Source organism: Balaenoptera borealis (assembly GCF_965194805.1).
Source record: "Balaenoptera borealis genome assembly, chromosome: 20".
NCBI lineage: Eukaryota > Metazoa > Chordata > Mammalia > Artiodactyla > Balaenopteridae > Balaenoptera > Balaenoptera borealis.
The window spans coordinates 2,943,378-2,967,577 of record NC_138879.1 but is presented as its reverse complement, the minus strand read 5'-3'; the positions used below and the strand labels follow the sequence as shown (position 1 = coordinate 2,967,577).

The following is a 24,200-nucleotide window of genomic DNA, read 5'->3' as shown; positions in this document are numbered from 1 at the left end:
ACCCCCAACCTTTAAAGGATCAGAATATGTTTCTTATTGGAAAATGTAAAATAAATAAATAAATAAATAAATCCATAGAAATGGCCCCCATGATTGAAAACAGAAGCTGGCCATTAAGACGTTCTCGTTGGGGGAAAAAAAAAAAAAAAAACTAATGGAAAGTCAAATGAAATGGAACACCACCAGTGCATTTTATCAACTGCATGTCGAGAAACCACACCCAACACATTTTATCAAAGGAATGACAGACATGCTAGACTGTTAATTACCTACAGGTTTCTTTTCTAAATTTATATCCCTCGTGGGATGAAGGCTGAACAAGGAATACGCTGGCAATAGCATGCTGGGGAGGAAGGTGGGTTCGCAGGGACTCAGAAATCCATGGACCTCCGTTTCTCCATTTCTAAGTCACGGTTCAGCTGAGCCAGAAAACCACGTGCCTGTGGGGCTGGTATCTTACTGGCAAGGTGACATTCCAACAATCAAAACACCTGATAGCATCTGCCCTGCACTTGGTTTTTTTTCCTCATTGCTTTGTCACCAGCTTTTTAAAAGGTCGGGGAGGAAAAGAAGTCATGAAAATCCAGGTTAATCTCATGGTATAGACACACAGCTTAATTTTTACTTTATTCTGTCTCTACTGCTGGAATACTAACCTTGATTTCAGAGAATCCGACAGGAAATATTCATAAAGTCATTGATTCATTTATCCTCCCTCTCTCCCTCTTTCTCTCTCTCTCTCTCTCTCTCTCCTAAATGCCCAGAGCTAAGCAGAATTTAAAACTCAAGACAGAACAGCAATGGAATTTTGAGGAAATTTCTTTTTCGTTGACAGTGATATGGGACTATTTCTCACTGTACTTTTGCCAGCAGGAGCTGGCTGTGAATTTGGGAAAGAGTATGGCTGAAAGCTGACAAAAGGGAAGAGTATTTATGACTGTAGGTGAGCGTGTGTGTGTGTGTGTGTGTGTGTGTGTGTGTGTGTGTGTGTGGTGCAGGGCAGGGACAGGCAGGAAGTGATAGAAAATTTTTCTCGCTCCCTGGGGTTCCATCCTTACCGTTCACTGAAATAACAGAGTCCAACAGAAGGTATTTAGCCTAAGGGAGAGGGGGGTTCCGTTCTGCAAAGGTCCCTTTATTCAGGATGCTTCCTGGGATTCCTGATTCATGGTCTGGAGCTGGTTTGGAGGGAAGAAAATGTGAGCAAGTCTTTGAGACTATCTGGTAACGGCAATCCTAAGAAAGTGTGAAACGTACATTTTCATACAGAACCGCAGCGCACTTCATGTTCTCTCCCTTCAGGGAGATCCATCTAACTTTCCAGGTGCTTCAGTTCTGAGGCTGGGAGACCGTGTCTGATCTTTTCTCCTTTCGAGCAGACCCGTGGAAGCATCCCTCCGCTTCTCCTGTGCCTGCCCTTCCCCTTGGAGGGGGCGGCCCTGTGTGCCGTGCTCTGTAGGAGCCACTTTATCAGGCCTGGAGCCGGGCTTGGAGGGATGGGGCAGCGAGGGAGCAGCCAACAGCACAACGGAGCTTTGTGTCAACAGTGTCCCGCGCTGATGTGAATGAATTATAAATATCGCACAATGAGCCATTTAAAAAAAAATTCTTCCAAATATTACGCTCCCACATGACGGGTGGCCGAGTGGAAGGAGAAACCTTCCATCTCATCCCAGCAGAAGTTCACAGCAGCCCAGGAGCTGCAACACCAACTGCAGAAACACTTCATGTTTAGATCCACTTAGCGGTTGGAAAAAACAACTTTTTTTTTTTTTTTTTAATGTTTAAGAGCTGCTCTAGCAAGTGGAAACAGCAACTCCTTGTAAACAAACCTAACATGAAGATACGTCTTGGTGGTGGAAAACCTAACTTCATAAAGTCAGATTTCCGAGATTTTTTTTTCAGCCCCTCGGAGACTTCAAAAGCAACCACATTCTGTCAGTTGATGCAGCAAATAAACAGACGCGGATGAGAGCGTTTCCATATCGTATGTCAACTGCATGTGTGTCTGATAAAGTGCGTGCAAGCTCGGGGACCCGCTCACGGTGGAGAAAATCAGTTATGATGAAAAGCAAGCATGCTTTCAGCTCGGCAGCTGCTCCGTAAGGGACATCGGTGACAGTGTTCAATGTGATGTGAACACTTTGAGGCTGTTTCCAGACGCATCTCTCTCTTTCCAGCTACCATCGTGGTACTAATTACCTGTGTCCGTTCTGAAGCACGGGGTCTGACTCTCCACTGAAAATCCATCCCGTCAACCAGCTAGGTGGGGCAGTGCCACGGAGGCAGGCCAGAGCCCACATAGAAAACCATACCCCCGGGGCTTCCCTGGTGGCGCAGTGGTTGAGAATCTGCCTGCCAATGCAGGGGACACGGGTTCGAGCCCTGGTCTGGGAAGATCCCACATGCCGCGGAGCAACTAGGCCCGTGAGCCACAACTACTGAGCCTGCACGTCTGGAGCCTGTGCTCCGCAACAAGAGAGGCCGCGATAGTGAGAGGCCCGCGCACCGCGATGAAGAGTGGCCCCCGCTTGCCGCAACTAGAGAATGCCCTCGCACAGAAACGAAAACCCAACACAGCCATAGATAAATAAAAATAAATAAATAAAATTTTTAAAAAAATTATAAAAAAAAGAAAACCATACCCCCTTCCTCAATGTCAGCCCTATTTCTCTGTAGAATAGAAACAATTCAGGTTTATTCATTGGATGGCGCTGTCAGCGCCTCACCAAAAATCTCATTGGAAATCTACAACTAGAAAGTAATACACTTCCACTGTGCTAAACAACTACTCTTTAAGGGCAAATATCCATCTGCATCTTGTAGCAGGAACTTCTTCTTCTGGTGTCCTAGCTCCACTTCTTTCCCTCAGAGTCAACGTGAGCAGGTCACTTCACCAGGCTGTGTGTTTCAGTTTCCCCACCTGTCAAATGCAACAATTATCCCCACTTCATGTAAATAATAAATGAGACGTACGAATCTGAAAAGCATCTGGCACTGTGGCTGATGGGTAGTAAGTGCTTGATAAAAGGAGGACGTTGGTTTCCTACGAATTTACCTGAGCAGTGGTTTTTAGTAACTAAGCTCAACTCTCAAAGAATATGAGTACTTTGCTGGAAAAAGGTCACTGTTTAGAACAGAGCTGGGGAGAAGTCAGCCTTGAGTTCTCCAGACAAGTGGTTTCTGTGCAGTGAATCCACCCGTGTGTTGGGGAAGTTGATCTTTAAGGGGTGTGGGAAAAAAATGTTAGAACCGCTATTTTGTTATTGATCTCAGCTTGCGTTTCCATTCTGTGTGTGATTTATAATGTATTAAAAAATGTTCACATAGTATCACATGTATATAATATATAAATAAATAAAACAGATACTGGGTACTTTTTTTTTTTTGCTGGGAATGAAATGTGTGGAGACAAGGGGCATCCAAATCAGAGCCACATGTCTTTGGGATCTAGGAACATAAAGTAAAGGAGGTGGCATTGACACGTAAGTTGTTGGGAGATGGTCCTAGGGTCCGAAGAAAGAAGCAAGGTCAAAACAGACTCACTGGATATCCAAAGACACCGCCATGTCCTGACCCAGAAGCCAGGGAACCCAAGCTCCGGGTCTGAGAAGTGATGCCTCCAGGATCCCCCAATGGCAGAAGTGTCCCGAATCTCATCCCACGGGGGTTTTCCATGACCTCATTCTGCCTTTTTGTCCTGTAACTGTTTTATAAACCAATCCTAGCATGGCAGTGGCTCAAATTTGCTCTCACATCACAGTCATCTCATAGGCTTGTCTAATCATTGTTGGGTCCTTCCCCAGGATTTCTGACTCAGCCCATTTGGGCTGGGGACCAAGAATTCGACTTTCTAAGGAGCCCCAGGGATGCCGTGATTCTGAGGCTATGATCCGGAGGACCCACCGCCATAATCACTGGCTTCCAGTCGGGAGCTAACTTCCCATCGATGGCCACAGATCTTCGAAATCTAAATAACCCTGCTTTAATCGTACCAGACTAAATACAATTGTGGGAATAAGGGAAGTTTATTTCTGACGAGAAAGGGGGAAGAAAGAAGAAAAGGAACTCACAAGTACTGCATTTGTACTGTGGGTAGAGGACTTCATGCTAGAGAGGCAACTGTGACCAATAAACGATGCAAGTAAGTCCATTATATAAGATGCGGTGACGATAAATCCGAGGCAGAAAGATAAGGAGGGAAGAAGAGCAGTGGAGGGCGGGCTGTCGTTTGGGTTCCGTGCTCAGGGACGGCCTCCCCTGAGAAGATGCAGCAGGACATGAAGGAAGCAGGGAGTCACCTGTGTTGCAGGCAGAAGAAACACGTGCCAAGGTCCTGGGGCAGGAGCTCACCCCATGTGCTTGAGGAAGGGGTGGGGGGCGGCTGTGGCCAAAGGAAGGTCAACAGGCCAGGGTACAGGGTGGAGTCACAGGGCTACGGGAGAAGGTGGCAGGGAGACCACGGGCAGCTCGAGCGTCGCTGTGAGAACTCTGGCTTCTACTCTAAGACGAGAAACCACGGAGAATGTCATGATCTGACTTATGTATTAACAGCCTCCCTCGAGTCTCTGGGTTGAGACGGGACTCTAAGGCCCCAAGAGAGTGGTCAGGAGGCTACTGGCATAGCACGGGGAAGCAAGGGCGGCGGCCTGGACGAGGTGTCCTGATACAGGCGGCAGGGCAGCAGCTCCTGAATGGCTACTGACTTACAGAGCCAGCAGGGTGCGCGTCTGCACGGGGGTAAGAAAGAGGGGACTGAGCCCAGGCAAGCATGCAGCTGCCGTGCCCTGGGGTAGGCCGAGACTCACACAGGGCCTGGCACATGCCACGCAGCAATACACGTGAAATAAATAAATCCCAGGGTTGGCTGGTTGGTTGGTTGGGTTTTGGCCGCACCACGCGGCATGCGGGACCTCAGCTCCCCGACCAGGGATCGAACCCGCGCCCGCCCCCTGCGTTGGAAGCGTGGAGTCTTAACCGCCGGACCACCAGGGATGTCCCTCCCCGTTTTAAAGAAAAAAGATCTGAAGCTCATAGACGTCAATGTGCTGACAGAGTCAGGATGGAAAAGCAGGCCCGCCTGGCCTACAGGCCCATAATTCTCTGTAGAGCCGTCTGGGATGTTCCCAAGGAAGTGAACCGGAGCAGAGGGAGAGACAAACAGCCTCTCTGGTTTCCATTCTGAGCGTATCATGATTCTTCTTGCCCAACCTGATGGAGGCTCTGTCCAAAGGTCACAAACCAGGGACCCGCTGGCCTAATAAGGCTCGCTGCCATGTTTTGCTTGGCCCTCGAAGCTTTAGAAAAACAAGTCATGTCTGAGTGCCTTGAGGCCGGGTTGGTCCTCTCCAGCTCGGCCACACACACACCACTCCCTCTTCCTGAAATCTGCGCCCTTCAGATCCTACCTGCTCGGCCCCTGAAGATGCCTGACTTTTCTACCAGCGATTCAAACCAACACGCCGATGGGAAGTTAGCCACGGGGCAGCGCAGGGCGCTAGAAAGACGTCCACGGAACCAGACAGATGTGGGTTCACACTCGGCCCTGTCGTTTATGATCTGCGTGGGCCCAGCCACTTCACCTCTCTCTCCCCATCCGTCAAGCGGGGAGAACGGTGACCACTCTGAACTACTGCCGCCGAGACCTCCACGTGACCTACACAAGCACGGCGGGCGCTGCACATGCAGTCGCGACCACAGGGCGGGTGTTGGCGTGCTTTCCCTGTAAAGAGCCAGGCAGGTTAGTATTTCAGACTTTGCAGGCCACACAGTCTCCGTCTCAAATACTCAGCTCCGCCACGGTAGCATGAGAGCAGCCTTAGAGAATGCGTAAATGAACACGCGGCATAAATAAAGTCTCAATACAATTGTATTTATAAACACAGGTGGAGGCCAGATCGGCCATCGGGCTGTCTTACTTCAGCACCTCCCCTCCCCATTCTGCTCCATCTCGTCCCCTCTCTGCCATCCAAATAAAGTCTCTAGTTCTGGGGCAAAGACTACTTCATATTCTTTTAATCCAACCTGTAAGGTGACATCCGCAGTGATAACTAGTGGCTGCTCTGTTGCCCCATCAGAAACGCAGAAGCAGCTTCTTCCGTGGCCTGATTTCAGTGAGCGTCGGGCAGGGCCGGTGGGAGTGACTTTCCCCGGGAGCGAGGCACCCCCAGCACAGGCCGGGCTTTCCTTGGTCGGACGTCTCGCATGTGTTGGTTGGACCGTGCTCGTTGCTGGACTTACGGAATCCCGGCCTTACGGCGGCCGCTGCTCCCCAGCAAGTTCAAGGACACGGAGAGAGGGCGGAGGTGCCTGGAGTGAAGCTGGCCTCGTGTTCCATCCCAAGCCCAGGGGGAGCAGGAAGGCTTCCACGCCCTTGGCATTGGAGTGCCCCGAGCAGCTCTGCAGCCATGTTTCCCAGCCTTGGACCTAATCGGGGCTTTGATTTGCAGGCCTTGAGGGAGAAGCGGCTGGGCTGTTCCCACTGGGTTATTTTGGGAGCTGGCATGAGAGGGGAAGGCACTGAGTTCACCATCCGCACCACTGGGCCGTGTGGACCGGGCTTCTGCGTCAGCCCTGGAGCACCCTGGGGTCATTTCCTCTCCCAAATCCCCAGCTCAGGCAGCCCAGAAGCTCGGGGGCAGGGGGCCAGAGACAGATACAGAGGAAGCTGATGTCTTCATTTTCCTCCAGAAATTATTTTTTTCCCTCACTTTACCCACATTCATCTCAAAGGATCGGAAATGAAATTTCAAAAAAAAAAAAAACTTGCATGTTTTAGGGAAGGATAACAATGAAGCCAAATTAATAGACGGAATGGAGGAATCAAAACTACCGACACACTCATTGAGTTTCTCCACCTCTTTCATTTTCTTTTTTTTTTTTTTAGCCAGACGTTAGCAGAGTTTGCTTCTAATTATGAAGCACAGGCTCCACTCAGCAAACCTCCCCCAGTCTATGGATTACTGTCACCCTGATTATGTGGCATTGGGCGCAGGATTTGAAAAAGCATGAGATCTCCTGTGACAGCTCTCAGAACAGTCACAGGAGCTGCCACCAGATGCTCCCGTCCAGGGCTGGCTTCCGCAGCACGTGAGCTGAGTCACTGTACCAGGTCCCCTGCTGGGCAGGGCCCCGTCCCTGGTTTAATGCTCCATGGCCACTATCTCGAAATTCTTCATACTCTTTGAACAGGGGCCCCATGTTTCGGTCTTGTGCTGGGCCCAGCAAATCACGAAGCCAGCCTGTTCTTCTCCTCCTAAAACTGTGTTTCTTAGCCTTTTTTAGCTTCTTCATTTTTGCCCTCCCAAAGAGCCTTTTTAGACATTTTTTACCTTTTCTGTAAAAGAAGTTAAGTAATCTCCAATATCTATTTCATCAGGAATACTATTATGACTTCCCAAAAACACAGGCAGAAGCAACAGAAATATAAATAAAAGTTATGCTGAAATAACTTTAGCGAAGGTTTACCGTGGGACCGGTAACCATCAGTGGTCACAGGGTGAAGCAGGTAGCACGGGTGAGTAAAGAAAACAGACAGGGGTAGAAAATGGAACCAGAGAATCTCAGGCAGGCATGTCTGAGTGAAAGCGGCTGTGAACTGTCCACTCCTGCTGGCTGTTGCCAGGTGGGAGTGTGGCTCCAGTGTTACTAAACATTTTTTTTTTCAAAAGAAACCAAAAATCTAGATTCTTATGTCCACTTCTGCCAACGTGTAGATGTGGGCAGCTGACCCCGCCGGTAAACCTCCACAATTCCTGCTGCCTTGTGTTCACGGCTTTGTGTGATTCCCCTCCGTGCGTGTGGATGGAACCCGTGACTCACTTCTACCCAGTAGAGTAGAACAAAGGTGATGCAATTTTTCAGATGTAATCCAAGTCCCAAACCAGTTGATTTTGAGTTAACTGAAAAGTGGGTGATGAGAGTGGCCTGGTTTAATCGGGTGAAGAGCCCTGGAACATGGGCTGCTCTCTCTCTGAGATGAGACGCGCCTTGTGGGCTTAACGAGGGAGCCCACTGGGGCCATGCTGGAGACGCCCACGGAGCCGGGAGCTCAGGAACCTGGGCTCTAGGTCGTACAGAAAGGAACTCTGCCAGCAGCCTGAATGAGCTTGGAAATGGTTTCTTCCCCACTGAAGCCTCTGGATGACTGGCCGACTCCGTGACTGTAGGCAGAGGACCCTGCTAAGCCACACCTGGACCCCTGACCCCTGGAAACTGTGAGATGACACATCTGCATTGCCTTAAGCTTCTACGTGTACAGTAGTTTGTCAGATGGTGATAGAAAATGAACACAATGGCTTATCCAAAATTTCTGAAACCCTTTGCAGGCCAAACCAACCTGAGGGGTACAGGCGGCTTACGGACAGTCACTGTGTGACACGTGACTATGGAGGGCCCATAACACGCATCAAGTCCCCTCAGGTGTTAGGCATTAACAGATAAAAGGCGCATACCTAGAGCAAGGTAAATATTACAATTCAGCACATTGTGGCAATTGCCGAACCTTACACAACAAAAGGATGGACCTCCTGGTGTAGCAGATTTCAGAACCTAACTGCAACCCGTGTAAACTCAGGAGCTGCCATTTGCCTGTCTGACCTGCATGACTTTTGGAAGAAAAACTGTTTCACCCCCATTCTCTGTTTCCTCTGGGTGGCTCCATCCACACTTTGTTTTAAAATCTTCTCATCAATGACTCACAGGTTTCTTAAAAATAGATGAAAGCGTTACTTTGGAGCCTGAATGATATGAGACCTGGGTTTATTCTCTTAAGCACCATGGTATTTACACGCCCTTTCAATTTTGTGACCAATCAGCCAATGTTAAAATTTTCCCAGTTCTAAGGGACAACTGTGAGAGGACAGAAGAAGTAAGGCTTGGGGAAGTAGCAGGTCTTCTGCGAGAATGCACCACATTCACTAAACTTACATGCAGCCAACACTGACCAAGGCGTCGAGACCCGTGGAAACTGGGACCGAGCTTGTACAGTATGAATTGGAACCCGCCATGCAAGCTTTCTGGGCCCCAATAACCTCACCGAATCACCTCTTACCTGCTCTCAAAAAATATATAATAAAACAAAAAAACCCAACTGGCCTCCATGTTTCTACTTATGTCTCCCACATGTCAGCCAGAGTGATATTCTTCAAACATAATTCAGATCCTCATTATCCAGTGGCTTCCTATCATGCACAAATTCAAATCCCAACTCTTAACCATGACTTACATGAGCTGACCTCCTACCTACTTTCCTTCTTCTCCCAAGGAGCTGTTAGTTATCAGAGTTTGTAATTTAAAACATAATGTTTCTGTAACAGTGTTCCCCCAAATAAGTATCAATCCCTTTGCCGAAGTCTGAGGTCTCCTGCCAGCATTCAGTAGATGTTCTGTGAGAATCATGCCACACGCAGATGTAGTTTTGATGTACTTGTGGGAGGAGGTGAGCTTCGTGTCCTACTGTTCCGCCATCTTGATCACTCAGTATCAATCCCGATAATCCAACAGTATGCGCTGGTAGGAGCATATGAATACCTGAAATATGTAAATGCTTCCATACCAGTTGGTAAATTAGCTGCTGCCCTGAACCCCACCTGCTACTTTCTGTTCTTTGGGGCCTTGACCTTACCATGATCCCACAGTGGGCCCTTAGTTTTCTGCTCAAGGAACATGGCCAATGTCCATTCCAATGGGTGAGTACCTAAGCCACACCAGGTGTTAAATATCTAGATTGGGAGACGACCCGATGGCAGGTGTGCTATTGGAACAAGATGGTCCATCGGGAGTTACCTAGTCAGTCACCAAAGGACCAGAAAAAAGATCAGACAGGAATAAAAGGAAAGGCATAAAAAAGGTTCCTGAAGCCAAGAGCAGCTATCTTTCAATGCGGTGGAACAAAACTCGCCCCGTCATGTGGCTTGGGGAACAATAAATGGGCAAATCTGGAAAATAAATACAAAGCACACACTTGCTCTCTGCACTACCAACACCACATGAAGAGCAGAGTAATTATGTATTCGAATATCACTGCTGGGAAAAACTCAGTGTGACCCAAAGTTCAATACTCAAACACATTGGTTCCAGGCAAGATTGCCTTTCATGGTGGTATACGCTTTCTCTTCGAAAGCCTTGCTTCCAAAGGAAATTAGATACTGCTCCTATTTACCAGAATGGGATCTAATAAGGGCGTCCTCTTGATTACAGAGCTACAAGGATCAGCACTTTCTCTCTTGCTCATAAGAAACCACATAACATGAAACAACAGAAACCTGTAAGTACGTCTCCAGCTGATTGCCCTGGCCTGGCAACACACGCACTACTGGAGGCAAGTTACTAAAGGAAGGAGAGTGACCGGAGTGAAGGGATGTGATGTCAGTGTCATCTTCATCTTCCTTCATGTCACCAGCCCAAGCCTGGAGGGATCCGGATGGGCTCACACGCCACCTTACCAACTCGGCCAGAGGCACCCACTCTTCTCCAGGGAGGTGAGCGAGGGGATCAAAGTAAATCCAGTTCTCAGGCCCCGAATCGGATGGCCAGCTAGACTCCTATGTTTTCCAAGTCCCCAGTCCCTACCCTGAGTTTCCTTTATCAATCAAATATCTACCCCGTGTGCCAAAGGGATAAGCTGGGTCTCTCTGAAAGTTCTTCCAACTCACAAAATTCCCTGCCCCTTTCCTAGTTCATGCCATGGTGCTGAGCTTCTGCCTTGGGTCTGTACTAATTGAATCAAACACTCCCATTTGCCTTTTGTGACTGAGGGTCCCAGCCCAAACCTTGAATCTTACAGCGGGGCCTCCTGCATGACCTGGATTTGTCAGTTCCCTGACATGAGATAAAAGTCTCCACATACGGTCCCGTTTCCCACCGCAACACCTGCCACCTACCCAGACAGCCCCCTGCTGTGCTCCACCATCCAGAGTGGACTTTCTGGTGTCACTTGCTGGGTTATAACCCAGGTGCTCTGTCCGTCCTCTGAAGCTCAGACCTTGGGCTGCCGTGGCCGGGATCAGCCTATCCAGCAATTCCTTCTCACTGGCTCATCTGCCCTTTCTCAGTTAATAGGTCCTAACCTGGCCCTTACAGCTCGGCCTCCACCCAGCCCCCTGCCTCTAAAATCCCAGTGTATACAGCCCCCCAGCCCCTTTCTACTGGACCCTTAGGTATTCAGTCTAGTTGGGCTGACAAAATACACCTTGAGGACTTTTACCAATTGGGAGAGCCCAAAATTGCTCGTGATTTTATGACTCACAACCTCATACCTGAAAACCTAAATGGAAGATATGCCCTTCCTACGGAGTGTAATTGCGTAGACCAAGCAGAACTGTTTACCTCTTGGTGGCTCAGATTTAAGTCTTTATTTGCTTCATCTTGTTACAATAAAATGTGACTTTTGAACGCTGTGCTTTCAGATATATTTATCTAAGAGGATTTTTCTCCATTATGTAAAATAAAACAAAAAGGATCATTTGGGGGGAAAATGTAACATAAGTCCATCATTTAGTAAGCTTTTCCAATTATATCTATTTGATTCTGACTTTCTGCCCAGATGCGAATGGAAAGTTTTTTTTTTCCATTTAAAAAGTAAATATCTTTCATTGAAAATAGCGCAAACCAAAAAGCGTGCTTCTTTTCTTTTTGTCTAGCCATATTTGCTGTCTTTATGTTGTAATGACCTTTCCCCAACATATTTTTCTGTTCCTCTTTAGTGCCAAGTTTCTAAAAATAAAGTGGCTAGTGAATCTTTGGATGTAGGGATAATATTTTGATTTCACTGGTACATACAATCAGGAAACATATTTCTGTTTATACTCTTAAAATCAGTTGAGAGTTGTAGATGAAGCCACGTTCTGTCAGCACATTTTTTTTTCAAACCTGGAAAATGTAACAAAATCCAAAGCAGCTGTAGGAAGTAGAATGTACACTCCATTTGTACTCAGCAGGAGGAGAGCTAACAGGAGGTAACGGGATAGTTTCCACATGAAAAAGTTACAAAGAATTTAACCTGTAATGAAAACTCTGATAATCCCCAGGAATGAAAGATGCTTGGATGATGGGTTTGGGGTTTTTCTTGAGTTCAAAGGATCTGGTTTTCCCTATAAATGCCACGCAGGAATCAGAGACGTCCATGTGGTCATTGTTATGTCTGATAGCCAACAAAAGTTCAGCCCTCATCTTTAAGCCATTAAACAGTGACTGTGTGTGCATTTTGAGACCATGGATTAGGCCGCTCAGGCCTTTCTCTGAAGAACGTAGAAAGCAGAATCTCATTACCTTGTCACTGTCTGCTCCGAGGTAAGCATGCTCACGTGTGATGATCAGTTTAAAGTTGGTTTCTGTTTAGATTCGACGTGTGAAGATCCTGCAGGCGAGAACTCTTCCAATTCTGAGATGCACACAAGGAAACTCTGGACCCTGTGAAATGCAGACTCGAATTCAGTAGGTCTGGGTGGGATGGGACCTGAGATGCTACATTTCTATCAAGCCCTCAAGAGGTCAGATGGTGCTAGTCGATGGACCGCTGGTGAGACAGCGGGAGTGCAGAGGGTTTCTTCCTCGGCCGTCTCATCCTGTCTGTGGTCGAAGGCCCCCATGAGCTCTCCTCCTAGGATTTGGGTCCTTGAGTAATTCCCTTCCCCTGAGGCTGGGCTGGACCTACTGACTCATATCTAACAACTGAATATGGCAAAAAATTGGTGGCACATCTTTTCTGAGGCCAGGTAACAAAACGAATGTAGCCTCGGTCTAGCTGTCTCTCTCCCTCTCATCCTCTTTCTGGTGGAAACCTCACGACTCTGGGAGAAGCTAGCAGCCAGGCGGACAGCCGCCCACGTGGCAAGGAATGGACATCTCTGGCCGAGAGCTGGAGAGGACCTGAGCATCCCAACAGCCACGGAAGCGAGTCTGAAAGTAGATCATCCCCAAGTCAAGCCAGAAGAAGACCGCAGCCCCTGCCGACACCACTTTCATGAGAAACTCTGAGCCAGACTCACCAAACAAGGCCATGCCTGGATTTCTGATAGACAGAAATGTGAAAGAATAAATATTTGTTGTTTGAAGCAGCTAAATATCGGGATAATTTGTGACACAACAGATAGATAATTAACACAGTGTCTTTCACAAAATATAAGTTTGTAAAAGTTGTCTAAAAAATCTAACCCTGGTGAAAATCTTATTGGCTATTTACTATGGTCCGAACATTGTGGATGCTCAAAACTCACTCTCCTATTGTCACCCTATTATCGGGGGGGTAGTCAGGTACCACTGGGGCTGGACTCATCCTTCCTGGTCACTTTGCAATTGGGATTGGGATTTTACGATCTTTTTAGTTTGGGATTCAAGCCAATCTGGGTAGCACTGACTCAGAGAGCAGTTAGTTCCCTATTAGAATGTGAAATTCTGGTCTTTTGAGGATGGCTTAAAGGTGGAATCCACTGAGTCTGGCTTCTTGAGATCCGGCCCTCTAGTCTAACAGCTTCAGTTTCTGCTTATATTCCAGAACTTTCTAAAGCAGGAGCGAAGCAATTCTCCTTTAACAAAGACAATGCATATTTACAAAAGAGGCAGGGCAGAAGAGTTAAAAATGAAACTGAGGTGGCTGGTCATTGCCTCCTAGGTTTGTTTTTCATTTCTGCTCTTGGACACACAGGTTCCCACCTATTTGTCTTCACCTGCCCTTGAGCTAACCTGGTTCCTAGTGAGGACGAAGCGTCTGTGAACTGAAATCCTCTTGATCCTGATTTCAACCTGTGGCATCTGCACTCACTTTTTTCCATATTCACCTTATTCTAATGCACATACATTTTTTAAAGGAGGAAAGATCAAGGAAGAAAAAAAAAGAAGAGGTATTTGGAAACTTAAGGCAAAAGTGTGTTAGGTTTTGATGGCCTGATAGGACATAACATACGTGTATTTGAATTTCAAAATATATTCACATCCCTCTCTGCCTGCTCATCTGCAACTAGTTCCCGTAACTATCACCTCCTCCAGCCTCTGCTGCAGTCACTGGCCTCCGGTCCCTTCATTTCCTGGAGTGCAGCGCCACTCTCTGCACCCCAGATGTGGACAGTGCCACGCTGCCCACAGGACTAAGCCCACCACGCACAGCTCTCTAGAGCCCAGCGCCAGCCTAGCCTGCCTTTCCAACATTATCCTCCGTTCCTCACTTCCTTGAAACATTCGATTCTGCAAATGCATTGCTCATGCCATTCACCCTTCAAGGATTCCATCTCTCCTCTCTTCCCACATAAAAAATATACCCCCATCGAATCTAAAAAAGCCTACACGTGAACTTACCTACAAAACCAAAACGGAGTTACACATGTAGAAAATAAACTTACGGTTACTGGGGGGTAAGGGGGGGAGGGATAAACTGGGAGATTGAGATTGACATATACACACTACTATATATAAAACAGATAACTAATAGGGACCTACAGTACAGCACAGGGAACTCTACTCAATACTCTGCAATGGCCTGTATGGGAAAAGAATCTAAAAAAGAGTGGATACATGTATTTGTAAATATAACAGATTCACTTTGCTGTACACCTGAAACTAACACAACATTGTAAATCAATATACCCCAATAAAAATTTTTTAAAAATAACCCCCAAGCTGTCTAGATCTAGATCAGACGCTGCCCCTCCCAGGTCATTCTGGTTCATGATGAAATCTCCCTTCTCTGAAGACGGTGTTTTTGGTTTGTATGGCACCTGCTTATAACCCTCCTTTGTCCCTTTCCTCTGCTCTTGTAGCCAACTGTCACTTCCCTCTTGCATTATTTTGTACTTCAAGTATTCATGTATTATTAGCACGTATTATTATTCAAATATTCATATATTCCTACCTCAAAGAAATTGTTACTAGATGAAAGGGACCCTGTATTTATATTATTCACTTATTTCTTAAGCATTTAATTTCTCACACTTTAGATATTCATTTAATTGGTGCTAAGTAAATATTTGTGAGTCTAATAATGTGAAATGATACATGCACCCCTGTGTTCATAGCAGCACTATTTACAACAGCCAAGACATGGAAACAACCTCAATGTCCATGGACAGGTGAATGGATAAAGAAGATGTGGTATATATATACAATGGAATACTACTCAGCCATAAAAAAAGAATGAAATCATGCCATTTGCAGCAACATGGATGCAACCAGAGATTATCATACTAAGTGAAGTAAGTCAGAGAAAGACAAATATCATATGATATCACTTATATGTGGAATCTAAAATATGACACAAATGAACTTATCCATGAAACAGAAACAGACTCACAGACATAGAGAACAGACTTGCAGTTGCCAAGGGGGAGGGGAGGTGGGGGAGGGACGGAGTGGGAGTTTGGGATTAGCAGATGCAAACTAGGATATACAGGATGGAAAAACAACAAAGTTCTACTGTAGAGCACAGGGAACCATATTCAATATCCTGAGATAAACTATAATGGAAAAGAATATGAAAAAGAATCTATGTATGCATAACCGAATTAGTTTGCTGTACAGCACAAACTAACACTATATTGTAAATTAATTATCAATAAAATAAATTTTAAGAAAATATTTGTGAGTCTAACCCGTAGGACGTACGTTTCCCAGCGTCCTGAGCCTCATGACAAACTTCTGGGAGCGTGAGAAACAAAATTATGAAATTAATGGCTAAACAAGACTGAGAAGTGGCTGAATTATGTGTATTTACAAAAAGCTAACCCCACTCAACGTGCCTGTTTCTAGCTGCGTGCTTGATTAGCTCATCTCAGCGGACTCTGCGTTTGCTCGTGTGTGGGCATATACTTCCGCCTCATAGATGTCAACCTGCCTCACACACAGACGTACACAGCAAAGCTGATGGCGAACCAAACACCCCACGCTCTGGACATGTTGCGTGAGAACTTCGACTCGCAAGTTGGAAAAACTAGAATTGATCGTCAGGGCATAGTTTCCCATCCTCTGATTTTGCTGAGGATTATAATCATTGTAAGACTTGCAAATATGAACACAGATGTGCAAAGCAGGGCAGAACCCTTGATTCGAAGCCCAGGGCTCACTCTCTCTTTGCTACTCCACGTTCCTCCCAACTCCAAGAAACACTGTTTGCATTTTTATTAAGCTTGTATGTGGTCAGAATATACTGGGGGCAGCTGAGAACCTGATGTTAAAGGTAAGTTCTGGGAGGACCTGTTCGTTGGCATCAAAGGTAAAGTAAGTCTTTGGAAAGCAGAAGCAAAAGCCTTGAAGGTCAACCAGGACGAAAGGACACCCACCATGGAAGTGAATTACTAATTGTCACCTTTACCTTAATCTCCAGATTCCTATTCACAACACATGACTTCTTACACAGACACACAGACACACACACACACACACACACACACACACACAGACATGCACAAACACACACACACACAAGCTTGGATTTTGGAAAGGTGTGGCCTTGATTAGAAATCAATTTTCTTTGGTAAAGGAAAATCTGTCATCCTAAACTTTGATCTTCTCAGTACCAAAGAAAGAAGATGTGATCATTTGACAGTGAAGATTCTGTCCAACTCACTGACACACACACACAACTGATTCAGGACATGCTGTATGAGACAGCCGGTCCAGAGAAGAAAAAAGCCAGATATTCCAGGAAAAGCCGATGGACAGGCAGTCAGGAGACATGATGGAGGTCACAGAAATCTGAAAGCCTCTGGCCCCCATGAAGAAGAAAGTCCTGTGTTCTTGCTTGCTAATTTCAGGGGGAAAGAAGTCAGGCACGATACCTGTACTGTGGAGAGTGTGCTTTAAAATCCATGTCGCAGAGGAATTGCTGGGATCAGTCTGTCCCTAGCTGCATGCTTAATGTTTGATGTGAAGCTAATTTAATACTTTTGGTAAATTATGTGACTTAACCTATCTGTATGACAGACTCACCCACAATTTAAGGGGTTCAAGGAGGGTTAGAACACACATACATACACACACACACACACACACACACACACATCTCCAAACTGGTACCACATCATCTAAATAATTCACGAGTAAAATGTGCATAAAAGTTCATCAATCCAAGTGTGGCAAGAACATCAGTACTGCCCTTAAACGCTATCACCTCGATTATGCTCAAATGTAGCTGATTTCAGGGTGTGTCCCTGTTGATTGTTGAAACTGTACTAGTTAATATTCTTCTTTTTCTCTTTTGCTAAGGGTTGGGGGAGGGGAGAAAGAAGAAAGTCTTCCTCCTCTACCCGAAGCTCTCAGAAGATAAAACTCTGGGATTTTCCTTAGCCACCTGGGACCCTTGGGTCTGCCTTCAGAGGCAGCAAGTTCTACCACCGTCTGCCACCAACAAGCAGGCAGGCACACATCACAGTGTCAAGGAACCTGCGGGTGTAGGTGCCTGTGAGTGTGGGTGTGTGCATGTGAATGCACATGGGTGTACACAGGAGTGTGCCCATGTGTGTGAGAATGAGTGTGTGTGCTCATTAAAAAAAAATCTTTCTAAGAAGGAAATGGAAAATCACTGGCCTAGATGGAGCCTAAAAATAAAAACTGAGCTGGAAGGATATTTTCTACAAACAGAAACATCTCACTATATGTTACTTTGTTCCAAGAGTTGATGCCACAACGGTGGCCGCAGTTGCTTTGAAGATTATTGTTTGTCCCCAGCGCTCCGGGAGTTTGAACTGTGGTAAAAAGAGATCTCAATCCTGTCTGTCTTGACCCCTGAGTCCTTGGGCATCTGATGAGAACAGTAAACTATCTCATGTACCTTCACAACGGAAAATACACCCAAAACGTGCCCATCTGAGGGTTCCCATCTCCACTGCTCCTCTGAGGTAAGAATCATTATGCTTATCTTATAGCAATGGCAACAAAGGTACCAAGAGACTTGCCTAGCAAAACACAACTATTTTAGTTGCAAGACATAATATTTAAGAGAAAAGGCTCTGGGTTCAAATCTTGTCTTCATGACTTACTAGCTATGTGATCTAGGGCAAGATGGTTAACTTGTGCATGCCTCAGTTTCCTCTTTTCAAAACAGGAATTGGCAGTAAGAGTACCTACTCTACAACGATATTATGAGTACAAAATGAGTGAATATATGTAAAATGATTGGAACAGAGCCTGGTACAGAGTATCTCCCCAGTAAATGTTTATTATTATTGTTGTTGTTGTTACTGCTGCTGTTGTTATTAGTGTTAAATATCACTAATTTAGGATTAGCACTAGACTTTTTATTCCTACTCCTGTATCTTTCCCATTGGCAAACACGATATACATTGGCTCAATTAACACTAAAACCTGCAAATGTAGTTGTTTTCAGAAAACTTAGGTCTTGCCATGGCTTGCTGAGTGTTGGAGATGCGAAAAGTGAACAAGGTAGGCATGGACCCTGCCCTCTTTGAGCTATAGCTCCAATAGCCTATTAGAAGTTTATTTATTGATTCTCTTCGGAGAGCAATGGGTACTTTGGGATTTTTATAACATCTTTATTCAATGTTAACATCAAGGAAGTGGTTTAGGGATATTCAGGTATAGTCAACGTCCTCTTTGTAAATCTCTGAAGTACTTACAGAAAGTGCAAGGTGATAACAAGACTTTTAAGGCAGCAAATATTTCTTGGAATTATCAGTCTTCCAAAGCCCTTTTTTCTACCTTCAAAGAAAGGCACCCAGCCAACCAAAACTTTTCAGTGGGAAAATGTGGTGCCCACAAGACACATACGATGGTTTTTCTGGAGGCTTGCTGCCGATGGCTCTAAAGATAGGGGAAGAAAGAGGGGAGGAAAATAACCCCAAATTCCCTTTGGATCACGATGAAATAATCTAGCAATATGAACCAGAGGGAGGCATCTAAGGGGAACAGGAATAAGCAACTCTTCATTGTTTTGGAACAAGTGCGCCTTCTTTGCTTGCTAACAATCTATCGTGGAGTGCCACGGTGCTGTTTCATATCAAGATTTCAAAAACTGTTACAGCCTGCATAGGTATTGGAGGCTCAACCAGATGTGATGGAGTTTCCATTGTTTTACTTAGTGCATGGAAAATATTACTAATGGATGGTGTCAGGGGAGGCTTAACCGATCCCAATTGGATAAACTCATCTGGGCACTATTCTTTAAGTCAGACCCTTTAACTAAGTGTTCTTGTTATTTCACAATCCCCTCCCCCACTTTATGAGATATTTGACTATATATAGCTCATTTTAGGCAAAGGAGAAATTCCAAGACTGCATGAACAGGTGGGCTGGGGTCTTGGGGGAGGGGTGGGGTATCTTTCCTTGAGACTGAATTTTATTTACAGCCAATTCTTGATTGTCTTTGACATGCAGGACAAAACCGAGAAGAACAAAGAAACTGAAGTCCTCAAAATCCCATTCAGCCTCTCTCCCTGCCCCTATTCTCCAAGGACTCAAAAGTTACAACATTTAGACATCTAATTGAGCAAAATTTTATCTCCTTTTATTATTCCTATCGCTCTCTCCAATGCACGAGCTGAGATACAAAAAAAAAAAAATGGCCCACTAGAAGAGAGAAAGGGTCTTAGAATCACTCCTACACATATTAAGCTAGAGTTGACATCCATTTTTTGTTTTTAATATATGATTTGTGCTTTAAATGTTCTGGGAGATACTGGCAATTACAAATATCAGAGAAACACGTGACCTCCACTTTCTTAGTATACCATGGTTACCAAAAACATGAAGTTCTTGCTATAGTCACAGACCTGATCACTTCTTTTCTTTTTACTTTAGAAAGCCTCAGAATGCATTGTGGTTTTCTCCGTGTTCATTCATTAGAGGCGTCCTTCATTCCCTCTCGTGAACTTGACAGTGACTGCAGAAACAAGCTCATTAAGATCCAGAGTTCAGTATCAATTCAGAGGAATATGAAAACATGTAAATGCTTTTCTAAACCTCATGGTGACTTTATCTGAACCTTGTGTCTTTCTTTGAACCTCTTTTCTCAGCAACTCTGGAGTGGAGATCCCCTAAGAATAACCCTCCTTGGAAGAAGGTTTCTGGGACTTGAAATTTAACCTTGAAATTGTAAGTCAGAAAAATGTCAAGACGATAAAATGTGACCATGATTTCAGAAATGAACAATGGTTTAGTGAGCTCCATATATTAAATTTTGTTTTCAATGTGCTGCTCATTAAACAGGATTTTAATGAAGTGGCACTGAATTTTGAAAACTTACAGCTATGATATAAATGCATGATGGTCATTCCTTTTCTTAAAACATCAAAACTCAGACATACCTGCTTCCTGGTTTAAAAATATGATAAGGGTATCATTAATGAAAAACAAAATCCTCATAGGTTTTATAGCCCTGTGTCAAATTAAAATTCAAAAGAGCCTATTACTGTGTACGAAAAGTACCCACGTTTGCTGTGCAGTTGATATATTTTCATTGGCATCTTAGTTGTTTCTGTTTAATAGTGTGGGTCCCTACAAATGATCTCTTGCTGTCAATTGGAGGTTTGCCTCAGTGTTACAGAAACTGATAGAACCGAACAAGGAGAAGAAAACAGAGTGTCCGCCCAAAGAGAACCAGCATCAAGGCCGAAACCATGTAACGTCATCGTGAGCGGTTGGTCTGAATTCCGCTGCATCCTCCAGTCTTGTTTTGAAATGATCCTGAAAAACCAAGGTCTCAGAGCCGGCATAAACACTTAGTGCCTGGAGTGAATTTAAAACTTAAAGGAACAAATGAAAGTTGAATGAAGGAAAGCTTTATTCTAGAAGGACCGTGAGCAATTCCCAGGGCATGCTGCTGTCGCAATGCACTGCAGAAATGTAACGGAATTTCTAATTTGCTTTAATTAGAAAAAAGTAAACACTGCCCTCAACATGTCATCATGTTTATATAGGAGCCCAACCAGCTGATTTTCTGCTGGCATGGCCCTGGAACCACTCAATTAAATCTCAGGGCACAATTTCTTTTTATGAATGAAGTACAATTACTATGAAGCCAGATAATTTTTTTTTTCATCCGCTTCATTGGCTGTGACTCTACAAGGACAAGTGACCAAACACAGTACCTTCCAATTTTCAATTAACCAATGATAATTTCCAAGACTAGATCACTTTAGAGTTCCTCTTTTTGAGGTGTCAACATCACTATTTTAAAACTTTCCACTTTGCAAGACTAAAAGAATAAAAATACTTTATTCCTAGCCTGCAATACTAGCAATAGAATAATTAATCTGAAAAAAGAGAGAAAGAGGAGTTTACTTCTTAACAGGCTTCAGGTAATCTTATAAGGTGAAACCCTAGTGAAGGTTCAGCATAAGACTTAGAATTTCGATAGAATTTTTCCAGAGCTGGAAGGAATGTGGAAAGTATCTTCGTGTTAGAGATTATACAACAGATACTCATCTTCCATAAATTGTTGAAGATATGGACATTTTAGTACAGCACTGAGTCAATTATCCTGTACTCTTTTAGATCGGTGAAATTTGAATCACAGTGAAACAAATTAGGAAACTTTTCTTTGAGAAGCTTAGAAGTAAGGAATCGTATGTGATTTTTTTTTTTTTTTCATAAAAAGGGGACGGCAAAGATTCCTAGTACTCTAAAGGAGACTGACATTGTTATTAAATACAGTGGACAGTTAGTTTTCCTGCTATTCATGTGAAAGGAGGCAACACTAATTCTCCCGAACAGCCGCATACTTTAAGCGGAGTGGCAGAAGACAGATGTGATTCTGGAAAGCAGGGGAATTCTTCTCCGACTCATCAGCGCCGTATTGGTTTCACATACAAGGTAAGCGCAGTTGTATTTTGTACATTCCAGTGCAGGGGGATGAACCCTCACAATTCCCAAGTTTAGCCATTCAGGTTTGTTAAATACATGTTAACAAGATCCACACTTGGGCTTCAGAAAGGCTCTCAGCCATCACCTCTGGCATCAAGACCGTGTCTCAAATGTAAGACCCAGGATGGCTGCCCCTTCTGAGTGTCCTTTGCCCAGTTAATATTGGGACTTCAAGTCGCAATCTTCCATATCTCACTTTTTTCATTTTTTAAAACATGAGCAATGCTAACATTTGATCTACGTATAAAATTGTTGCAACTCCAAGGAACACAAATGGGTATGCACTTTCATATTTGTGTAGATCCTTTCAAGTTCCTAATGATCCATCAATGCAGAGATCAGGGCTAAAGGAAGCTGAGTCAACCAACATCAAAAAGAGGAATGAAAAACAAAACAAAACAGAATATCTCTCACAGGAAGGCACATTTGCTCTTCTTGGTGTATTTCACATAATCCTCCAAGTATACCACCTGTATGTGTGTAACTGAGTTGGGTCCACCTTTCATTTAAAAAATGCAAGATGGACTTTAATTAAAAGATTTAGGAGCCAAGTTTACCTAGACTAAGTGAGAAAAATAGATAGTGATGTAGCTTTGGGGGCCAACCTGTATATAAGTTGTGAACTTCCACTCCTATCCAATACTCCCTCTCTCTTTCACACACACACGCACACGCACACACACACACACACACACACACAGGCATCTATTTTTTAGCCCACATTATTCAAATTTTATTTTGCCTCCTATATTGAACCTTTAATCACTTCTCTAAAAACCAGAAATCTTTATAGGTTTTATTGCAGAGTTGAGTTTAATCAAGGCAAAATACACCTTCCACTGGCATCAGATCCTATCATTTTGGGTCATCAAGCACCCTGTCCCTTAATCAGGACCGTCAGATCCCCAAAGGGCAGCTTTTAAAACTTTTTTTCAACCTCCCATCACACCAGGCATCTTCAAACAGCTCACCTGGAATAGGAGGTTCTTAAGGCATTTCTCCTGATGAATCAGCATGAAAATACAGAATTCGACTACATTTCTAACCTCTGAGCCAAACGATCAGGAGAAATTGCTGACCGTGTGAGAATATAATAAGTATTGGATATTTCTGGAGTCACTAATATGCTAGAAAGACTTGGGCCATGGCTAGTGCTCTGTAGTCCACAATGTTCCTTCAGCCCAGCTGAGCACCTCGGATGATGTGGAAAATGTGAAGAAGTGGCTGGCATAAATCTTTTTTTTTTTTTAATGTAAATGTTCTACATTTTAATTTTTTTAATTAGTTTTTTTTTTCCTTTGGCCACACCGCTTGGCTTGCAGGATCTTAGTTCCCCGACCAAGGATTAAACCTGGGCCCCTGGCAGTGAAAGCCCCGAGTCCTAACCACTGGACCACCAGGGAATTCCCTGGCATAAATCTTGATGCCTTCTGAGTGCCTAACGGCTACCTTCCACTCATGTGCTTATCTAAAACTATCACCTTCCTTCTAAGGCTCCTCCAACGTTCCTCATCTCAATAAATGTCTCCAATATCCATTCGGTTTTTCAAGCCAGATGCCTGCTAGACCTCAACTTCTCTCTCTCTGCCCTTTCACATTCAGTCACCACCTTTTCATGTTCTTTGTTCAAAATAACTCTTATGTTTATCGAACTCCCTCTCTCTCTCTCTATGGACTGCCTCATCTGGGTCCAAACCATCATTTTTTCTCCTAACTCAGCTTCACGTACCACTCTCATTCCATTGTAGTCTTCTGTCAATGGGGTAATAACCATACATCCTAGTTTGTCCAGAAGAGCCAAAGTTTACACCTGTAGTCCCAGCATAAAGTTTCCTGATTTGGATAATAAATTATCTGACCACTACACATATAAGTAGAATTTCCTTTCAAAACTACAAATCCAATTATACCACGTCCTGCCTAAAACCCTTTAATGGTTTCCACCAGCCCTTGGAATAGTCTCACTAACTTGACCTGGTTTAAAAAAATCCAGCATAATCTGGGTTCTGCCTTACTTGCTAGCCTTGTCTTGGCTAAGCCTCCCATTTGCCTTACTTTCTAGGGTATTCCCCCTATGACTCATCTCATCTCTTATCAATTTATTGTAACAGTAAACTGGTTAATTGTTTACCCCCCAGAGTTTAAAATCTGAATGCAAAGATGATGTCTAATTATTCAAGACATAGTACACTGGACATATTAGTTCCTCAAATATTGTAGTCATAGTAGAAATAAATACTTATTTGCAAACATGCACTGACAGTTAAGTGAGAGACAGAAGTGCATGCAATATGATCCTATTTTGTCAAAATGGGGTTACAGAGATAGATACGTAGATAGATAGATAGGTACAAACCAGACGAAATAACAGAATAACCACATGAAATGTAAAC

General features: G+C 44.4%; 1 long non-coding RNA gene across 1 annotated transcript in view; it reads right to left on the bottom strand.

The window, feature by feature from the left end:
• LOC309617792 overlaps window positions 1-24,200 on the bottom strand; it is a 169,998-nt gene that overhangs the window by 16,424 nt on the left and 129,374 nt on the right. Inside the window, exon 2 of the long non-coding RNA XR_014238142.1 lies at window positions 12,271-12,411. This is a non-coding gene — a long non-coding RNA (uncharacterized lncRNA). The remainder of the gene's footprint in view (window positions 1-12,270; window positions 12,412-24,200) is intronic.